At 36.8% G+C, this 23,647-nt stretch overlaps 1 long non-coding RNA gene across 1 annotated transcript; it reads left to right on the top strand.

The window, feature by feature from the left end:
- Positions 1–1,536: 1,536 nt before the first annotated feature.
- LOC126075728 (uncharacterized) lies at positions 1,537–22,164 on the top strand. The gene is made up of 3 exons (XR_007517250.1): positions 1,537–1,568; positions 2,483–2,536; positions 22,128–22,164. It is a non-coding gene; the product is annotated as an uncharacterized LOC126075728 (long non-coding RNA).
- Positions 22,165–23,647: the final 1,483 nt, after the last annotated feature.

The following is a 23,647-nucleotide window of genomic DNA, read 5'->3' as shown; positions in this document are numbered from 1 at the left end:
AATAGCTATATAGCATTTTCTATGTGCCAGGCACTGATCTTAGTATTTTATATTATCTTACTGAAAGTGTATTTGGGACACTAGTCAAAAGTTGGGGATTGCCACTGTCCAGGTTGACATTGCAATTTAGTTGACATTATTCATTGATGAAACAAATATTTATAGAGGGCCTAATATGTGCTGAAAGTGAAGAGAACTTGAAGCACTTACTGATGAAGATCAAAGAGTACAGCCTTTAATATGGATTACACCTCAACATAAAGAAAACAAACATACTCACCACTGGACCAATAAGCAACATCATGATAAACAGAGAAAAGGTTGAGGTTGTCAATATTTCATTTTACTTGGATATACAATCAATACCTAGGGAGGCAGCAGTCAAGAAATCAAAAGACGCATTGCATTGGGTGAATCTACTGCAAAAGACCTCTTTAAAGTGTTAAAAAGCAAAGATGTCACCTTATAGACTAAGATGTGCCTGGCCCATGCCATGGTGTTTTCTATCACCTCATAGACATGCAGAAGTTGGACAACGTATAAGGAAGAACAAAGAAGAATTGGCACCTTTGAATTACGGTGTTGGAGAAGAATATTGAATATGCCATGGACTACTAAAAGAACAAACAAACCTGTCTTGGAAGAAATACAGTTGCAATTCTTCCTTAGAAGCAAGGATGACGAGACTATGTTTCACATACTTTGGACATGTTATCAGGAAGGATCAGTCCCTGCAGAAGGACATAATGCTTGGTAAAGTAGAGGGTCAGCGAAAAAGGAATACCCTCAAAGAGATGGATTGACCCAATGGTGGCAACAATGGGCTCAAGCATAACAACAATTGTGAGGATGGCACAGGACCAGGCAGTGTTTTGTTCTGTTGTACATAAGCTCTCTATGAGTGGAAACTGACTCGAGGGCACCTAACAACAACCTAACAATAAATATGTACCAAAATGCCATTTGGAAACTTGAAGCTCAATATCCCTACTGTGCTTCACACAACAGTCATCTTTTGTTCTGCTAAAAGATAAGATGCTTTGTTCCTCAATCTTTCACAAATTCTCATCTCTAAAGTGATCTGTTTCATTTCTTTGCTAATCTTTATTCATACTCTTTCTCCCATGTGCCTAGGACCCTTCCACATAGCAAATAAACTTCCCTACATTTTTGTAATCTCCAAAGAATGCTCACTTCTTTTCCAGGCTCAACTGAAATTGGACTCTCCCACTCCCACAGGGGAAATCTTACTCTGTAATCATCCAGAGTGTAGTATGTTCACACTGGTATAGGTCACAAATCACCAGGACAGATCTGCAGGTGTGGGATAGCCACTCTTAGCATTTTATCACCCTCTCTCATCTTTGTTGTTGTTTTGTTTTGTTTTTAATAATTTTCCGTTGGAGGTTATACCATCTGGCTCTATCCAGCATCCTGACCTCCAAATTCCTGAGTGAAGGTAAAAAGCCATCCAAGTGAAGATGTGAGGGAAGAGCATTTCAGAAAAGAAGAACACCTTCATCAAAGCCTCTGTGAGAAGAACCAGCCTGGGGTGTTCAGGATCCATTGTAAGGGATTGGGGATTTTATTTTCATAGAATGGGAAGGCTGTATTAGCCAGTGTAGAAGGTTAACGTGGCATAACAAAAAGGCTTTAAAAAAGGGGTAGGGTTAAACAACAAAATATTTTTTATCTGTCTCATGTGACTCTTCAGGGCTGGGAACAATGTTCTGCTCCCCATGGTCATTCAGAGATCCAACATTTTGATGTTGTTTCTTTGTCATTTCCTAAAACATTGTCCACCTATGCATGACTGAGGCCACGTCACAGGCACATCTGTGCTCTAGCTCCCTGGAAGGGAAGCGTTTAGAAAAGTACACATGTACAGTTTTAAGGGCCTGGCCTGGAAATGGCAGATATCTCTCCTACTTACATTCCACTGGTGAGAAGCCACGCCTAGCTGCTAGGAAGTTAGGAAATGTAGTCGCTAGATAGGAAGTAGAGATAGATTTTTGTGGACCCATAGCCATATCTGCCATACAAGCCATTAGACAGTTTTATGCTGGGGAGCAACAAGCTCTGTAGCTTATCTGTAGGAAATAGACCCTGAAGGAATCAAATAATGCCTGGAGACAAGATAGGGATTTGCTTCAGTTGTCCATGTGAGACATGATGGTGGCCTGGACTTCAGTGGTCACAGTGAAGCTAATGGTTGTCCCCTCAGTGTAAATTTTTTAATTCATAGTTTCTGCATTGACAAAGTTATTATTTTATTCTATACATCAAAATTAAACATCTTTAGTAAAAAGAAACCAATGCTGATCAGATTACTTAAAGGGGAGAAAAGAGAACATTTTAAAAATAACACTCATTGGGCACTTCCCTTATAGCAGATCCTTTATAACTTACGTAATATTTATCAAATATTTTCATCCTTCCGGCAATCCTGTGGGTTAGTATTTTTTTTTTTTTTTTTTGGCAGGTGAGGCATCTGAGGCTCAGGAAACTTCAATTCTTTGCTCCAGATCATGTAGATGTAAGTGGAGGGGCTGAGCTTCAAACCCATTTGTATCTAGAACCAACACTTCCAGTAATATAAATGTAAGAGAAAAAATGTAAGTAACTCTCAAATCATACAGAAACTTTATGAAGGTGTTCTCAGGAAAGAAATGGAATCATATTTTTATAGTGTATGATCTGTTGAGTTCTACCTGATTGACTATATCAGTCTCTGAAGTCTGATTAGTCCAGCCACTTCCTTCTACCTTTTCCTGCTGCTTGCTTGCATGTTCTGTCCCTTTATCATGACCTCTGACCTCAACCCATTGCTGCTGTTCTAGTTCTTCAGCTCCCTCTAAACATATTTTCTTCTCTAAGGAGCACAGACTGGGAGAGATCTGTGTCCATTCCAAAGAAAGATGATCCAACAGAATAGGAGAAATTATTAAACAATATCATTAATATCACATGCAAGTAAAATTATGCTGAAGATAATTCAAAAATGGTTGCAGAAGTGCATCAACAAGGAATTGCCAGAAAGTCAAGCCTGATTCAGAAGATGATATGGAATGAAGGGTATCATCGCTGATGTCAGATGGATCTTGGCTGAAAGCAGAGAATACCAGGAAGACGTTTACCTACGTTTTATTACTACTCAAAGGCATTTCAACTATGTGGATCATGACAAATTATGGGTAACATTGAGAAGAATGGGAATCCCAAAACACTTTATTGTGCTCATGTGGAATCTGTACATAGACCAAGAGGCAGTCCTTCATGGTTTAAAATCAGAAAAGATGCGTGTGTGAGGGCTGTATCCTTTTACCATACTTATTCAATCTGTATGCTGAGAAACTAATTTGAGAAGCTGGATTATATGAAGAAGAACGTGACCTCAAGATTGATGAGGAAGACTTGCGATATGCAGATGACACAACCCTGGTTCCTGAAAGCAAAGAAGACTTGAAGCACTTACTGATGAAAATCAAAGACTTCAGCCTTCAGTGTGGATTACACCTCAACATAAATAAAACACTGAATCCATAAGCAGCATCGTGATAAAGGGACAAAATACTGAAGCTGTCAAGGATTTCATTTTACTTCAATCCACAGTCAACATCCATGGAAGCAGCAGTCAAGAAATCAAACAATGTATTGCATTGGACAAATCTGCAGCAAAAAACCTCTTTAAAGTGTTAAAAAGCAAAAATGTCACTTTGAAGATTAAGGTGCACCTGACCCAAGTCATGAAATTTTCAATTGCCTCATATGCTTGGGAAAGCTGGGTGATGAATAAGAAGACCGAAGAAGAATTGATGCCTTTGAATTACCACATGGGAACATGGGCCCACTATTACTGCTTCTTCTAATGTTTCAGCAGAACTGATGACACTAATTTTTTGTTAAATCACTCAATATTTAAATGTTGGCAACTGATTCAAATCTTTAAGACATTGGGCAGGGAAAAAAAAATTAAAACAAGAACACAAAAACAAAAAAATTGGGAGGCCTGCTATGACCCATGGGCTGCCACTTTGCAATGCCTGCATGACATAATTTACCCTTTAATTTGTCCTCTTTCTCATCTTCCCTAGTTAATATATCCCACAGCTCTTATCACTACCTTGCAAACAATAAATGTATTTATTTTTTAATTAATTTTTATTGTGCTTTAAGTGAAAGTTTACAAATCAGGTCAGTCTCTTATACAAAAATTTCCATACACCTTGCTATACACTCCTAATTGCTCTCCCTCTGATGAGATAGCACTGTACTTCCCTCCCCTCTCTCTCCTCGTGTACGTTTGGGTAGCTTCCAGCCACCTCTGCCCTCTCATCTCCCTGCCAAACAGGAGATGCCAACATAATCTTGTGTGTCGATTTGATCCAAGAAGCTTGTTCTTTACCAGTCTCATTTTCCATCCCCTATTCCAGGTCAATCCCTGTCTGAAGAGTTGGCTTTGGGAATGGTTCCTGCCCTGGGGTAACAGAAGGTCTGGGGTCCATGGCCTCCGGGGTCCTCCAGTCCCAGTCTGACCATTAAGTCTGCTTTTTTTACGAGAATTTGGGGTCTGCGTCCCACTACTCTCCTGCTCTCTCAGGGTTTCTCTATTGAGTTCCCTGTCAGGGTAGTCATTGGTTGTGATCAGGTACCATCTAGCTCTTCTGGTCGCAAGCTGATGTAGTTTCTGGTTTATGGGGTCCTTTTTGTCTCTTAGGCTCATAATTATTTTGTGCCTTTGGTGTTCTTCATTCTTCCTTGTTCCAGGTGGGTTGAGACCCCTTGATGCATTTGCAAACAATAAATTTTTAATAAAGACATGTTAAATTAAGGAAATCAAAATAAGACATGAAAGGGCATTTGGAGCTTAGAAATTAAAGTAGCTGGAAGAAAGTTCTAAGTCATTATTCCTGGGGCTAATTTCCACTTCCTCTTTCTTTCTTTTTTCTTCTTTTTGTAAATCATTTTCTAAGGCTTGGAAACTGCTATGGTGGCAAGAAAATTCCCAAGGGGATGGTCGTCTGTTCTGTATTAGGGATGTTAATGCTGCTTTCCATTAATATGTGTAACTATGTGCTGACTCTGTGCTCAGAGAGGGAAGCCAAACAGAAGTGAGCATGGTTAGGAGTTATTAACAAATTATCAGGACAAAACAGTCTCATTACTTTTGCTGCTTGCAGCATACCTCTCATAGTAAGAATCCAAATGTCTATCATTTATTCTTCTGAAGACATTAATCTGAATTTAGGTAGGTTAATTTTATAACATTTATTGATCACATTTTAAAGCAAATTAATTTGGTTAAGCAAGGAACCTTCATGAACAGAAGAAAAAAATAGCAAAAAAGTGATCTTATCTATGGGGTATGTGAATTACTAAGTCTTTGGGAAGAATTTATTGATACTGTGTTCTGGCTATACTATTACCATCTATAACACTCAGAACTTAATAGATAATAAAGTAAGAAATAATTTAAGTAGTTGCCATAGGTAATCATTTACTTGAATATATGTAAATACTACAATGAGCTGATGTCAATTTACGTCTATTATCTGCTTTTGTAAATTGTGTTCATTCTTTAAGGGTCCATTAAAATTCTGTCTCTTTGAGTTAATGAGAATGCAAATAACTTGTCTAAGATCAAAAGCTAATTAAGTGGGGGGAATACAATAGAAATATATATATACATATATATATTTTCCATGTTTCTTAGGTCAAAGGAATGGTAGTAGGTAAACTTGGCAGAAACCAGGTCAGCATGGGCTTTTATAAGTCATAAATTATGCCAAAGATTTAGTGGTTATTTTGTAGACAACTAAATGTCATTGAAGGATTTTAATTTTTTTTTTTTTTTTCAATTATGAGACCAGCAGCAATGGTGAGGATTATTTGGAAGGGTCCTGGGATTAGACCCAAGTTAGGAGGTCATTGTGATCATGAGGTTAAAAATAATGAAAGTCTAAATTAAAGCAAAGTAATGTGAACAGAATGTAAAGAGGCAGGTTTGGGAAATACTAAAATGCCTATTTGTTATGCAAATCCCAAATGGAACTGAATAATTATCCCAGAACTATTAGTTCTATAAAGACATGGAGGATGTCTATTTCATTCACCAATATACCCAGCATCCAACATATGGCCTTGCACATTGATGGCCCCTAGTAAGGATTTGGTGAATGAATGAATGAATAAGAGTCAATGTCTGAGGGGCTGAGAAGATTTGGATAACTTAAACAAAGGTCAAGCATGTAGTCACAGGTTAGTCACCAATTTGGCATGATGCTGAAAGTTCTAAGGAATATTTAAGTATAGCTCAAACACGACCTTGCCAGTGGATTGGGAGAAATGGAGCTGGCAGTTTGCTGTCAATGTACATGTGGGCGAGCAGCACATGTTTAATTCCTTCATTCTAGTTGCAGGAAAAGGTCTTAGTATGCACCTCGGGCAGGATTGCTGTTTGCTTTAGAGGTGGCACCCTGAATGTGGTCAGGAAGAAGAACAATCCAGGCTAATAAACATATACACCAGTAAATTGTTACCACCAAATCTGTCATGTCTGCATCCTCCTGGAGAATTTAATCCCAAAATATTTGACTTAGTTTCTATAAATTGGTCCCTGATTTAACCATTTTCACAGTGGTTCTCCCCCGCTCTTCCCTACACACACAGTGATCTCAAGAATGACTAGAGAGGTTTAAGTTATGTGCTTGGAGATATGTGGCTCTAATATTTTGCTATTTGCACAATAGAAAGAATTCAAAATTGGCAGCCCCCATCCAACTTCCCACTTGTATTTCCACTGGGTAGATTATGACTAGTATTTTTATATCCTTACCTCCTCTGTTTTGTTTCTTATTTGCACAGCCACATCTTAGAATGTCCATCTTCCTGTATAATTCTCAGGTGCTTTTCTGAAGCACCACTGAATTTACACTATAGATGGGATGCTTCTAAGAAGGTTATAACGCTCTTATGGCAGTACACATTTAATCAACATGTCCTTCTTTTTGGTCGTCATTCTAAGAACTGTACAACATAAACTATAAATTAATCCTACCTTGTATCAGTGTGTTTAGAGTGGAGTAATTGGGAAGAAAAATCAAATTATTTTTTTACTATTAGTCTTTAGATTGAGGTGTTCAGTGGAATTGGAATTTTGATTTTTGCATTTTGTTTTATATTTTTAAGAAAGAACAAAATTATTCACAGAGGAAACACTAATGCTATCCTATTTTTACAGAATATATGTATTATAGAAGACTGCCTCTAAAGAGTTATTTTGCAATATATTGAGAATTAAGAGACTCATTATGTAATTTTTAACAGCTTTTATTTTTATATTTTTTGAACTATGTTATTTATTATGGACTTTAGGAGGAATATGTATACTTGTTTCACACATAACTTGAGAAGCTATATCTAGTCCTATTTTCTAAGTTTATTGCCTAAATATATTTAAAAACATATAGATCATATGCAGGTGTCCCATTTGTCCTGCTTCAAAAAGCTGACTAGCTCAGAGTCAAAGGAGAAAATCTAAATGGAACAGTATGCACAAGGTTAGGGAGCTTTCGGAGAAACAAATCCACCTTTATTATAGAAGAAGAATTAAAATAAAATTAAAAAAAAAACTGAAATATAGTGAGCACTTATAATTGCCACACACTATATTTAGTGTTTTATATGGAGTATCTCATTTAAATCTTACAATGATACTTAGTGGTGTATAGTTCTATTGTTCTTATTTTACAGATTGAAAATGGTACCCTGAGTCTAGAGTCTGCACTCCCAGTTGCTCAGACTTCTCATCTCTGATAATTATTTCTTCCTACCCTCTGTTAGCTACCTAATCTCATGGTTATAGCCCTGACTTTATCATCACCAATATCTGCATCACCTTGTTCAAATTCAAGTATCCCATTTTTGACTACCACTTCCAATTCTTCTAACTCACCTATTCCAATTCTCCAACTTCAACAAGTTTGTACTGGAACAATACAGAGATTAGCATGACCTTGTGCAAGGATAATATAATTATTCATATTTTTTATCATATTTTTATATTTGTGGACTGGACAATTCAATATTGGAATTGTTTCAACTCAAAATTGATCTATAAATTTTATGCAATTATAATGAAAATACCAAATAGCTCATTTCTTTATTTTTTGCAGGAAGAAACTTAAAAGTCAATGCTAAAATTTGTATGAAAGTACAAAGGGCCACATACAGCCAAGACAGAACTTACCCTACACACATCAAGAATAATTATAATGATGTAGTAATTAAGAGCACATAGTATTAGTGAAGAAGCCCTGTTGGCACAGTGGTTAAGAACTATGGCTGCTAACCAAAAAGTTGGAAGTTCGAATCCACCAGCTGCTCCTTGGAAGCCCTATGGGAATTGACTCAATGGTGATGGCTGAGTTTTTTTTTTTTTTTAGTATTATTGAAAGGACAGACAAAAAGACAAATAGAACAGAATCGAAAGGTCAGAAACAGACGTAGACAAATGTAAACATTTGATTTTTAGCCAAGGTTGTTCTGTAAAACATTGGGGAAAGTAGTCTTTTTGATAAATGTTGTAATACCTGGATATACATAAGGAAACCATAAAATTGAATGAACTCCTATTTCACCTAATACACATGCACATAGTCAATTCCAGATGATTCACAAACCTAAATGTAAAAAATGTAAAATGAAAGTTCTAAAATATAATATAGTGAGCCCTTAATATAGCCTTTAGGAGCTTGTAGGTAGGTATTTTGACCTTGGTCAAAATTCAAACAGCATTCATTACCGAAATGGAAAAAAAAATTCTCAATTTTTTATGAAAGACTAGAGACCCTGAAGAGCCAAAAAAAAAATTGAAGAAGAACAAAGTAGGAGCCCTTGTACTTCCCAACTTCAAAACATATTACACAGCTACAGTAATTAAAACAGCCTGGTACTGGTTTAAAGATAGTCACACAGACTAAAGTATTAAAATTGAAAACTCAGAAATAAATCCAAACATCATCGTCAACTGATTTTCAACAAGAGGCCTAAATTTATTCAATGGAAAAGGAACAGCCTCTTTAACAAATGGTGCTGGAAAACTAGATTTCCACATTCAAAAGATGAAGCAACATCCATACTTCATGCCATATACAAAAACTAATTCAAAATGGATCAAGAACCTAAATGTTAAATCTAAAACCATAAAGTTCTTGGAAAACAACACAGGAGCAAAGCTTTGGGACCTAATGTTTTCAGTGATAGATTATCAAACACAACAACTAATGCACAAACAATAGAAAACAAAATAGATAACTGGACCTCATAAATGTTAAACACTTATGTTTATCTAAAGACCTTATCAAAAGAGTAAAAAGACAACATACAGGCTAGGAAAAAAAATCTTTGGAAACAATATAACCAATAAGGGTATAATATTTAAAATAGATATAAAACTTCTACAACTTAACAGAAGGACAAATAACCCAATCAGCAAATTTACAAGAGATATGAACAGACACTTCACCAAAAAGGATATTCAAATGGCCAACAAATACATGAAAAGATGCTCAACATAATTTAACTGTCAGAAAAATGCAAATCAAAACAATGAGATATTATTTTACTCTCACTAGGATGTTTAAGATAAAAAATAAAACAAGGAAAATAACAAGCATTAGTGGGGATGTGGGAAAATTAGAACCCTCGTCTATTGCTGGTGGGAATGTAAAATGGTACAGTCGTTGTGGAAAACAGTATGGCGGTTCCTCAAAAAACTAGAGGTAAACATTCCTGACAAAAACTCAATAAAATAGGTATAGAAGGGAAATTCCTCAACATAATAAAGGATATCTATACAAAACCAACAGCCAACATCATTCTTAATGGAGAGAGGCTGAAAACATTCCACCTGAGAAGAGAAAGAAGACAAGGATGCCATTTATCACTATTTAACATTGTGCTTGAAGACCTAGCTGCAGCAATAAGGCAAGAAAAAGAAATAAAGGTCATCCAAATTGGTAATAAAGAAGTGAAACTGCCACTATTTGTGGATGATATGATACTATACATAGAAAACCCAAAAGACTCCACAAGAAAACTACTGGAACTAATAGAAAGAGTCAGAGGAGTATCAAGATACTAGATAAACATACAAAAATCAGTTGGATTCCTATACACCAATAAAGAGAACATTGAAAAGGAAGTCAGGAAAACAACACATTTATAATAGCCCCTAAAAAAATAAAATACTTACAAATAAATCTAACCAGGGGTGAAAAAGACCCATACAAATAAAACTACAAAATACTACTTCAAGAAACCAAAAGAGATCTACATAAATGGAAAACATATCATGCTCATGGATAGGTAGACATAACATTGTGAAAATGACAATTCTATCTAAAGCAATTTACAAATACAGTGCAATCCCTATCCAAATACCAACAGTATTCTTTAAAGAGATGGAAAAACTAATCATTAAATTTATACAGAAAGGGAAGAAGCTCTGAGAAAGTAAAACACTAGTGAGGAAGAATAAAGTAGGAGGACTTCACTTCCTGACCTACTATACAGCTACGGTAGTCAAAACAGCCTGGTACTGGTAAAATGACAGATACATTGACCAATGGAAGGTAATTGAGAACCCAGCTGTAAATCCAGCCACCTATGGTCACTTGATCTTCAACAAGGGCCCAAAGTCCATCAAATGGAGAAAATACAGTATTTCTAACAAATTGTGCTGGCAAAACTGAATGTCCATCTGCAAAAAAATGAAACAGGACTCATATCTGACACCATACACAAAAACTAATTCAAAATGGATCAAAGACCTAAATATAAAGCCAAGATCTGTAAAGATTATAGAAGAAAAAATAAGATCAATGTTAGAGGCCCTAATACATGGCATTAACAGGATACAAACCATAACTAACAACCCACAAACTCCAGAAGATAAGCTAGATAACTGGGATCTTGTAAAAATTAAGCACTTATGCTCATCAAGAGACTTCGCCAAAGGAGTAAAAAAGAGAACCTACAGACTGGGGGCGGGGGGGGAGGGGAAATGGCTATTACAAATCCAACAAAGTTCTAATCTCTAAAATTTATGGGCAAATTCAACACCTCTACTACAAAAAGACAAATAATCCAATTAAAAAATGGGCAAAGGAAATGAACAGATACTTCACCAAAGAAGACATTCAAGTGACCAACAGACACAGGAAATGCTTGTAGTCACTAGCCATTAGAGAAATGCAAATCAAAACCACAATGAGACACCATCTCACCCCACAATACTGGCATAAATCAAAAAAATAGAAAATAACAAATGTTGGAAAGGCTGTGGGGAGATTGGAACTCTTATGCACTGCTGGTGGGAATGCAAAATAATACAACCATTCTGGAGAACGATATGGCGCTTCCTTAAAAAGCTAGAAATAGAAATACCGTATGATCTAGCATCCCACTCCTAGGGATATATCCTAGAGAAATAAGAGTTGTCACACTAATAGACATATGCACACCCACATTCATTGCAGCATTGTTCACAACAGCAAAAGGATAAGAACATTCTAGATACCCATCAAGAGATGAATGGATAAACAAACTATCATACATACACACAATGGAGTACTACACAAAGATAAAGAACAACGATGATCTGCAAAGCATCTCACAACATGGATGAATCTGGAGGGCATCATGCTGAGTGAAATAAGTCAATCACAAAGGACAAATATGGTATAACACCACTATAAAAATTCATGAAAAGGTTTATACACAAACAAAAAGAAACAATCTTTGATGGTTAAAGGGAGGGATATAAAAACAATAAATTGGCAATAGGTAAGTGGTAACTTTAGGTGAAAGGTAAGACAATCCACAATACTGGGGAAACCAGCACAATTTGTACAAGGCAAGGTCATGGTAGCTCCATAAAAAAGAGACACATCCAAACTCCCTGAGAGACTGAATTGCTGGGCTGAGGGCTGCAGGGACCATGGTCTAGGAGAACAACTAGCTGAATTGGCATAACATAGTTTGTAAAGAATACGTTCTACATTCTACTTTGGTGAGTAGTGTCTGAGGTGTTAAAAGCCTATAAGCGACCATCTAAGATACTCCACTGGTCTCACCCCTTAGAGAGCAAGGGAAAATGAAGAAAACTAAAGATAAAAAGGGAAAGTTTAGTCCAAAGGACTAAAGGACCACAACTACCATGGCCTCCACCAGATGGAGTTCAGTGCAGCTAGATGTGCCTGGCCACCACCACTGAGTGCTCTTACAGGGATCATAATAGAGGGTCCCAGACAGAGTTGGAGAAAAATGTAGAATAAAATTCTAACTCACAAAAACAGACCAGACTTACTGACCTGACAGAGACTGGAGAAACCCCGAGAGCATGGCCCTTGGACACCCTTTTAGTTCAATAATGAAGTCAATCCCGAGATTCACCCTTCAGCCAAAAATTAGACAGGTCCATAAAACAAACGAAAATAAAGGGGCACAACGGCCCAGGGGCAAGGACTAGAAGACAGGCGGGAACAGGAAAGCTGGTGATTAGGAACCCAAGGCTGAGTAGGGAGAGTGCTGACATGTCGTGGGGTTGTTAACCAATGTCATAAAACATCTATGTGTGCTAACTATTTAATGAGAAGCTAGTTTGTTCTGCAAACCTTCATCTAAAGTACAATTTTAAAAAAATTTGCATTAGGCAACAAAAAGCAAAACACTAGAAGAAGAGTTACTATATGACCCAACAATTCTACTCCTAGGTAAATACACTAGGGATCTAAGAGAAGTGACGTGAACTGACATATGCACACCTATGTTCATTGCAGTATGATTCTCAATAGCAAAAATGGAAACAACCTAAGTGACCTTCAATGGATGAATGGATAAGCAAAATCTGGTACATACATGCGATGGAATATTACTTAGCAATAAAGAAAAATAAATTCCTGAAACATCTAAGAACATGAATGAACACAAAGGACATTATATTGAGTGAAATAAATCAATCACAAAAAGACAAATATTGTATGTTCTAATTTTTATGAAACGACACGAGTAAGTGATTATACAGAGATTACTGTTCAATAGTAGTTACCAGGGGGTGAGGGTAGAGCTCTGAAGGTACAGTGGTTAAGAGCTTGGCTGCTAACTAAAAGGTTGGCAGTTGGAATCCATAGCAGCTCCTTAGAAACCCTATGGGGCAGTTGTACTCTGTCCTATAGGGTCGCTATGAGTCACAATGGAATCAAGGGCAACGAGTTTTTTTTAGGGCATGGGAGGGAAAGGAGGAAGTATTCCCTAGGCAGTGGTCAGTTTTTGTTTATGACAGAGGGAAAGATGGCACTAAATGTTTACACAGCTTGACTAATAAAATTAATGTTAATAAGTTGTACATAAGAAAAAAGGATGAACTGGCAAATGCTAGGTTATATATAATTTTGCAACACTAACAACAACCTAAAAGGAAGGGGTACAGATGCTAATACTAATTAGACATAACCAACCACCTCGTGGGATTAATTCTCTTGATTTGAGGGTTTAGGGTCATGGTCTCCTGGGACAATTTGGTCAACTGGCATAATACAGTTCTTAAAGTTTATGTTCCACCTTCTGATATACTAAGTAGCATCTGGGATACTAAAAGCTTACTAACTACCGTCTAAGATAGGATTATAGGTCTCTATTTGTCTTAAAAAAAAAAAATTTATTTGTCTGGAACAAAATAGAAAGAAGGAAACCCAAGAATCAGAGAAGGAACTGGTCTACAGGACTAAATGCCTCCATGAACCACTGCCTCCTCTACCTTGAGACAAGAAAAACTAGATGGTGCCCGGCTACCTATACTGAACATTCTGATCAGGGACACAATAGATGGATCCTGACAGAAAAGAAGGAAAATGTGGACCATAACTTCAAATACTTAAAGAATCCAGACTTACTGGATGTATTGAGACTGGAGGAATCCCCAAGATTATGACGCTGGGTAATTCTTCAAATCTTGAATTGAAATTATTCCCTGAAGTCACCTTAAAATTAAGTAACAGTTTAGCTAAAAAGTAAAGATTATAACCCTTGAGTATTGTGTTTCTCAAAAAAAAAAAATCTGTATAAGAGCTCTTTAAAGCACAGATGAGAAAGTTGGCGGCGGGGAGAGGCAGGGAGCTTAAGTTAATGGTAGTGAAACAGCTAGGACAGAAATGACAAGAATCTTGATACAATGTCAAGAATGTAACCAATGCCAGGGGACATAATGTCTAGAAACTTTGGAATGGGAATGGGTTTTCCTGTGTATATTTTCACCAAAAAAAAGAAAAAAAAATATATATATGTATATATATAGGAAGTATCTTTCAAGACTGAGGGCCAGATGGAAGAGCATGCAGCTCTGAGTACAATATGTTGTTGTTAGGTGCCGTCAAGTCGGTTCCGACTCATACTGACCCTATGCATAGCTGGACGAAACACTGCCTGGTCCTGAGCCACCCTTACAATCGTTGTTATGCTTGAGCTCATTGTTGCAGCCACTGTGTCAATCCACCTTGTTGAGGGTCTTCCTCTTTTCAGCTGACCCTGTACTCTGCCGAGCATGATGTCCTTCTCCAGGGACTGATCCCCCCTGACAACATGTCCAAAGCACGTAAGATGCAATCTTTCCATCCTTGCTTCTAAGGAGCATTCCGGTTGTACCTCTTTTAAGACAGATTTGTTCATTGTTTTGGCAGTCCATAATATATTCAATATTCTTCGCCTACACCACAATTCAAAGGTGTCAATTCTTTGGTCTTCCTTATTCATTGTCCAGCTTTCACATGCATATGATGTGATTGAAAATACCATGGCCTGGGTCAGGCGAATCTCAGCCCTCAAGGTCCTTTGCAGCAGATTTGCCCAATGCAATGAGTCTTTTGATTTCTTGACTGTTGCTTCAACGGCTGTTGATTGTGGATCCAAGTAAAGTGAAATACTTGACAACTTCAATCTTTTCTCTGTTTATCATGATGTTGCTCACTGGTCCAGTTGTGAGGATTTTTGTTTTCTTTATGTTGAGGTGCAATCTATACTGAAGGTTGTGGTCTTTGATCTTCATTAGTAAGTGCTTCAAGTCCTTTTTACTTTAACCAAGCAAGTTTGTGTCATCTGCATAACTCAGGTTGTTAATGAGTCTTCCTTCAATCCTGATGCCCCTTTCTTCTTCATATAGTCCAGCTTCTCGTATTATTTGCTCAGCATACAGATTGAATAGGTATGGTGAAAAAATACAACCTGACGCACACCTTCCTGACTTTAAACCAATCAATATCCCCTTGTTCTGCCCGAACAATGCCCCTTGATCTGTGTAAAGGTTCCTCATGAGCACAGTTAAGTGTTCTGGAATTCCCATTCTTTGCAATGTTATCCATAGTTTGTTATGATCCACACAGTCGAATGCCTTTGCATAGTCAATAAAACACAGGTAAACATCCTTCTGGTATTCTGTGCTTTCAGCCAGGATCCTTCTGACATCAGCAATGATATCCCTGTTTCCACATCCTCTTCTGAAAACAGCCTGAATTTCTGGCAGTTCCCTGTCGATATACTGCTGTAGCCGTTTTTAAATGATCTTCAGCAAAATTTTGCTTGGTTGTGATATTAATAATATTGTTCTATAATTTCTCCATTCAATTGGATCACCTTTCTTGGGAATAGGCATAAATATGGATCTCTTCCAGTCGGTTGGCCAGGAAGCTGTCTTCCATATTTCTTGGCATAGACAAGTGAGCACCTCCAGTGCTGCATCTGTTTGTTGAAACATCTCAATTGATATTCCATCAATTCTGGGAGCCTTGTTTTCCCCAATGCCTTCAGAGCTTTACTCTGCCCACATCATTAAGGTCAACTCTACTTTGAGGAAGCAGCTCTTCCCCTGTCGTCTTTTGAGTGCCTTCCAACCTGGGGGGCTCATCTTCCAGCACTATATCAGACAGTGTTCTGCTGCTATTCATAAGGTTTTCACTGGCTAATGCTCTTCAGAAGTAGACTGCCAGGTCCTTCTTCCTAGTCTGTCTTAGTCTTGAAGCTCAGCTGAAACCTGTCCTCCATGGGTGACCCTGCTAGTGTCTGAATACCAGTGGCATGGCTTGCAGGATCACAGCAACACCCAAGCCCCCACAGTACGACAAGCTGACAGACACTTGGGGGGAGCACCATATATACACCAGAAATTGGGATATAACTTTAAGATGACAGAGAAGACCACAAGCTATATACTTTATTTTCCCTTACAGAGGATTTTACCTATCCATCTTTCAGTTGTTCACTATGTAAGCCTTTACTGAGGGACAATTATGTACAAGGCTATGCCATACACTAAAGAGAGTGCCAGCAGGAGGGGCCAAGGTAGGAGGTGTAGATACACCCCTACTCAAAGGCCTGTGTTACTTAGAAATGATTGGTGATTACAGGGGCAGATGCCACTGGTTTTGCTTTTGTTTTGAATCCTCCAATTATTAACAGCTGCCAATCAGATTGCAGCTCATAGTCAGCTATTAGACATTTCCGTCAACAGCCCTAGGGTAGTGAAAACCAGTGTTGGATGTTCTTGAGATGCTATCTGAGAACTTTCTCCATTAGGGAATAATGTAAGACAAGAATATTCTTCTAAATGAACCAGGTTTGCAAACAAGAGTGTTTTATGGGCACCACATCAATACAGTGTGTGGTGGAGGGGGTTACGAATGTACACGGATTAGGTAGAGGGCAAATGTCAGAATAATTAGATTATAAAATTATGTTTTACATCAGTTTCTGAAATAGGAGAAAGAGATTTGAGAATCAAGAAATACATTTCTTAAACCCATCTGCCACTGATTATTAGTGTTTTGACATCAAACCATAAAAATGCTGGAATTCATTTCCAAGTATGTAACTGGCCTCTCTAACTACCACCCTTATCCACAAGCTTCATTAAATAATGTGGTAGGCAGGGATTAGGAATGTCTTTAGTTACTTAACTATATATATATATACATTTTATTTTAAAAATCAGTTTTATTGAGGTATCCCTTGCATAATTCATCAATTTAAGTTAATCAATTTCAAGTGCACAGTTCAATACGTTTTGACAAAAGTATACAGTCCTATAACCACCATCACAATCCAGTTATAGACTGTTTCCACCATCTCCAAAATTTCCCTTGTGCCCCTTTGTCATCAGTCTCCTCTCCAAGCCCCCACCCCAGGCAACCTCTGATCTGCTTTCTGCTTTTATAATACTTAACAGTATTTTTCACAATGAAAAATTTATAGACAATGTCAACCACCACTTTCCTGTCAATATGTTGTACTGTGGTGACTTCACTGTTGCTATGATGCTAGAAGCTATGGTACCAGTGTTTCAAATACCAGCGATGTTGCCTATGGTAGACAAGTTTCAGTGGGGCTTCCAGACTAAGACAGACTAGGAATAAAGGCCTGGCAATACACTTTTGAAAATTAGCCAATGAAAACATTATAGGTTACAACAGAACATTGTCTGACAAGCTTGCTTTGACATTTCATCAGGAGGGACCAATCACTAGAGAAGGATAATGTGTTTGGTAAAATGGAAGGTCAACAAAAGTAAGGGAAATCCTCAATGAGACAGGCTGACACAAAGGCCTGGACAGTGGTCTCAGACATACCAACGACCATGAAGATGTCACAGGGCTGGACAACATTTTGTTCTGTTATAAACAAGGTTACCATGAGTCGGAGCCAACTGGACAGCAACTAACAACAGACAGCATCAAAATTTCACATATTCTCATTTATTGATCTTAGGCAAATTATTTGACAGTTCTGGGCCTTAGTGTTTTCATCTAAAATTTGAGGTAGTTGGGTTAAGTGATCTCTAACGTCTTTTTACCTCCAACAGACTGTAGAACAGTAATTACTTTAAAGTAAACAAAACATAATTGATTCTGTATATGATCCTCAAAGTCTGCTTTCAACATGACCAAACTTAATGGACAAACTGTCTTTTCTAAGATAGGATATTTATTATTATTATTATTATCGATATTATCAACAGCTGCCAAAACTCTATTAGAGCTTGAAACCTGCACTATGCAGAATTGACTAGAAAGCTGATGTATAAATATTTGAAGTTAAACATCATTTTAACTTATCCAGTTAGACTCTTTTACCAATTTTTGAGTGATTCTTAATGTAGCACAACATAGAATATTCTAGAAACCTCAAAACCGTGTCCATTGGTCAATGCTGGCAGCCCAGAATATTTAGCATATGTACATGTTTCTTTCTTGTTTTTATTTTTATTCAATTTTTAGTTTTTTAATTTTGGTAAAATACACATAATATAAAATTTACCATTTTAAACTCTACAATTCAGTAGCATTAAGTACGGTCAAAATGTTGTGTGGCCATCACTACTACACAGTTCTAGAACTTTTTGGACATAACTACTATCTAGTTCTAGAACTTTTTCATCACCTTAAACAGAAACCTTGTACCCATTACACAGTTATTTCCCATTCTCCCCTCTCCCAGCCATTGGCAACCACTAATCTGCTTTCTATTTTAAAGGATTTTTCCTATTTTGTATATTTTATACAAATGGAATCTTATGAAAAGCAGCCTTGTGTGTCTGGCTTCATTCACTTAGTATAATGTTTTCAAGGTTCATCCATGTTGTAGCATGTAGCAGTATTTTATTTTATTTTCTATGGTTGAATACTCTTCTACATTGTGTTTATCCATTCATCAGTTGGTGGGCATTTGAGTTGTTTCCATCTCTTGGCCATTGTGAACAGTACTGCTGTGAACATTCATGTACAGCTTCCCTTTGAACACCTGTTTTCAATTCCTCTGGGTATATACCCAGGAGTGGAATTGCTGGGTCATATGGTAATTCTGGAAACCCTGGTGGCATAGTGGTTAAGTGCTACAGCTGCTAACCAAGGGGTCAGCAGTTCAAATCCGCCAGGCGCTCCTTGGAAACTCTATGGGGCAGTTCTACTCTGTCCTATAGGGTCGCTATGAGTCGGAATCAACTCGACGGCAATGGGTTTGGTTTTTTTGGTTTTTTATGGTAATTCTATGTTTAACTTATTGAGGAATCACCATCTATCTTCCCTTGTAATTGCACCATTTTACATTCACCAAATGCCTTTTTAAATTGAATCGTCACAACACTCCTATCAGGTAGGTAAAATTATTATTCAAGTAAGAGGGCTGAGGGTTTGAGAAGTTAAGCAATTTACTCAAGGTCACCAACTGTAATTTTTTGGGTCCCTGACAGAACTCAGAGCTCACGAACCACAAGTCTGAATTCATAATAACACACACAGGAAAACATCTCTGAAGTACATGTTTTTTTTCCTCCCTGTGATTTGAAGAAGACATATGGGTTTATTTTGACATTTTCTTTTACTGTAAATTGAATTAAGCATTCTTATTCAAATTTCCTATTTTCTCTTAGTTTGAGCTATTTTCTGTTACTCAGTTTGGCAAAATTTAAAGTTCTTGAGATTACAGTGCATTTATTCATTCATTCATTCACTCGCAACATTTAACACCCTTATGGTATAATATCTGAATATTGACTGTTTTACACAATTCCATGCCCTGTGCTCCAGAATTGGTACCTACCATGCCAAACAAGAGAATCATTTGTGGTATACTTGTTTCCTTATTGGAAAAGAGGACCCACCAATTTTCAGAAGCAAGAAACATCACCAATAAGACTGAAATGCAAACATCAACATGAATGTTGTCATTCTGGATCCTCCAGACATCAAGGGTCATTCACACTGTTGTATCAAGGATAAAAACGTCGGTAGGCCACAGTGCATTACTCCATAGGAGTTTCCCCTTATAGAATTCCGGAAGTCTCTTTATATCAGTTGGGAACACGTTTTTTGAAAATGTACCCTGTTTATATACTCACTTTGAACATCCTTGGGCACATTAAGGAAATGCCTCAGTTTAATTGCAGGTATCACAGAGTTCACGAAAACACATCTAGTATTCTTGGGAGAATTTAAAAAATTGCCCTTTTCCTTGTATAATACATAAAGCTAGTGTGGCTATGGGAAGTTTGGGGAATATGGTCACTTTTAAACAGTGATTTCTAGGACATCCAGTATTCCTGTGAGGAGGAATATTTGCAGAGGATTTTTTAAAACCAGATATTAAAGAAGAATGGTTTCAATACAGTGAGGTAGTGATGGGGATATTGCACAAACATTATTCCTAAGAAAAGTATATTTAAAATCCATTTGGTTGTTCTGCTTCCTTCGGGGGAGGGGGCGGGACAATGAATGAAGAGCTTAACACTGTGCCTGACATACAGTAGGCACTTAAAAAAATAACCAGGTACTGTATTGGGTTCTTCAGGTACTTTATCTCATTTCATATGTACTACATGAAAGAAATTATCATGATATACACATATAAATAAACATATGTGTATATACATTTATTTCATGGTGATGGCACATATAAAAGAGTCAATATAATGTTAACACATTTACAACTTAAACATTATTATTTTATGCATAAGCGCATAGATTGAATTATAGCCTTCTGTAGTTATGTGTAAGTTTCAATTGAATGCTGAATTTTCGTAAAGTAATGTTTTCAATTTGCTTTAAATGAAAGCAATGGTTTCTTCACCAGTTTTAAGACAGAGCTTTGAAAAGTGACAGGGTGTAATCTGAAGGCAGAATAGCTGTAATGTTTGATGCTGCATCATGCTGATAACACTTTTCTGAAAATATCACCTGGCCTTGTGAGACACCGGATGTAATTGCAAAAAAAAGTAAAAATGGCAAACAGTAAGCCATTGACACTGGATCTCACTTAACTAAAGAGGTACAGTGCTAGTTTGGCTTCCTGTGTATGTGACATTCCCACTGAACTTCACACGGAATCTTTTTTGTACCAAGCCTACATAATCAAGTCCATTGTCAGTCAATTTTAGAGGGAAATCAGTCCCATGCTATAAATGGATTACTCTGTTCACTGCAGCCTGTGCTGAAGTGCTATCATGCATTTTCTCTTTTACTCTACGTGATTCATTGAACATATTACAGGCTTGTTTACTAGAGAGAATGAAAAGGTTACTCGTGAAGTTGGCTTTAGAAAAATCCAGGTGAGGACCAGTAATGAAAATACTTAATTACATTTCTCAGTAATCCTCACCCCACCAGGATCACACAAGCGAGAAAATAGTACTAAAAATGAAATCTCTGCAGACAGCACACATACCAAGAAAGCGTACAGACTCCCCCAGAAATTGCAGCAGGAGATGGTATAATGTCTTTGAATGCCATACCAATAAGTTACAACATGCTAGAGAAGGAAGTCATTGTTTCATATTAGGGTGATAAAACTTTCAACAGGCATACAGCAATTATATTTAATTAAATATCTTAGTTTCTTTAACATAGACATGAATGTGCCCTTTAAAAACATATTGGAGTATATAAATTGTCATTTACTTTTGGAAATAATAATAATGGAATTCAGAAGGTAAAGAAAATATTTAGAATACTTCCACTGCCACCTATTGGTTGTTAAATTTATTGTTTCAACTCCAAGCCAAGACACCAATTACTATTAGGTGGGGAGGAAGACATATCACACATTCAAGATAAAAACATATCCAATTGGATGCTCAAAAGTTTACAAACATCATAATGTGCCACAGAGTTCTTATAAGTAGTATTTCTAATTAATTAATATACTTGATGTGTGTGTGTGTGCGTATAGGAATGAGGTGAATGGAGAAATAAATATTTTAAGTATAAATTCTAGACTAATAAGGATCCAGTAGGTTATATTTAATATGTATCACGGAATGTTTTACCTAGGCCATGTACAAAATAAAACTACTTATTCTTCTTTATACAGTGAATGATTTTCTAAAAGCCTTGTAGCTTTTATAAAAGCAATGTTAATCTTTTTTTGTCATTTATAAGCATAAGGAAAGCTATTACATGTCACAAAAATGGCTCTATTAACTGCATTTTCTCATAATGCAAGGATCAGAAATGAACAGCAAGAAGATTACAAAGCATATCTTTAAAGTAGATATTTTCTGAAGATTTATTGTATGTATTGTATTCTAGGATCCCTGGTGGCGCAGTGGTTAAGTGCTCAGCTGCGAACTGAAAGGTAAGCAGTTTGAATCCACCAGCCGCTCCACGGGAGAAAGATGTGGCAGTCTGCAGATAACAGCCCTGAAAACCCTATGGGGCAGTTCTACTCTGTCCCATAGGATCGCTATGAGTCAGAATCAACTCCACACAATGGGTATTGCATTCTACAGCTTAATTTTTATATGTGCATTATAATTGTCATTAAATTAGATAATTTGATTATTTGAATTAAAAAATGTGCAATTAATAAATTTCAGGTAAAATTATTTTCTCATTCAGTTTTGCAAGCATGGCTAATTGAATAATGAAGAGTTAAGTTTAGGAAGAAGGAAACCAGCTTGGATCTCTCTTCTGGCTTTTTATAATGAGTACTGTCATACCTTTATGATCTATAAATGTCACATTTAAAGAGAGACGGAGAAATTTCTCTTTTCATCTCTAATCTAATTCCCCTTTTCAGTTTATAGATCTGTATATGTTTTGAATATTATATTTTTTATGTAACACTTCACCATAGTCTACATTTTCTCCTTATGTCTTCACCATAATATAATTAATAATAATTAATTTAGATGATTTATTATAGAGCTTTATAGTGTTTTACAATGAGATGAAATATACATTTGAAGTCATACATAAAAGAGAAAGTAGAGCTTTACTTTTACCGAATGTAATTTATTTTTAGTTTTCTAGGTCTTTTTTTTTTTTTTCTTTCTACATTTCTCTGCAGACTCATTAGTCTTAGTGAAGAAACAACAAAGTCCTTACAGCCTGTGAAGGAATTCATGGCGACGTAACTTCTGTAGATCTAAATCTCCTCAGAAATGGAGCCCCATTTTCTAATATTTCTTTCATTCAAATAGACCGCTTTCACATACGGAAGGCGGATAAAACGGTACTTCCAATTTTCAATGCCACCGATTTCCCCAGAAGGGTTAGGTAGGCAATGAAGCATACAAAAAATGACGGTATATGCGTATAGGTGTTTGGTTCTATCTATAATTTAGAAACTTTGTGTCTGATTCTCGTTTTCTGCTTCCCTCCAAGAATATCTATTTTTAATTTTGCAAAGTATTCAATATTCAGGAAACATGTGAATGAAATTGTGCTACTCTGTGCTCGAAAATAAAGGAAATGCTTAATATAAAACCCCAAAACACTCAAAAGAAGAGGCCTTTCCTATCTTAAAACAGTGCTTTCTTTTTCTGTAATGATCTCATTAAGAAGGCTTAGAACGGCCCTCAAAAGTGCTCATTCTCCAGAGAATTGTTTTTACTGCCTGGTTGGACTGTGACATTCTTAAAGATGGACATTAGGAGTCTCAGATGAGTCAGCAATATCCAGAAAATTGCCTGCATTTGGCTCATTAAATATTAATACAGTTGAGAATATAATGGGAGTTCTCATCAATCCATTGCTATTTAAGTGTAAGTTGCTATTTGGATACACATCCTGCCAAGAAATTACATATGCTGCGGTAATCAACTCAA

This window comes from Elephas maximus, chromosome 4 (assembly GCF_024166365.1).
Source record: "Elephas maximus indicus isolate mEleMax1 chromosome 4, mEleMax1 primary haplotype, whole genome shotgun sequence".
NCBI classification, from domain to species: domain Eukaryota; kingdom Metazoa; phylum Chordata; class Mammalia; order Proboscidea; family Elephantidae; genus Elephas; species Elephas maximus.
This window is presented reverse-complemented; position numbering and strand designations above follow the sequence as displayed.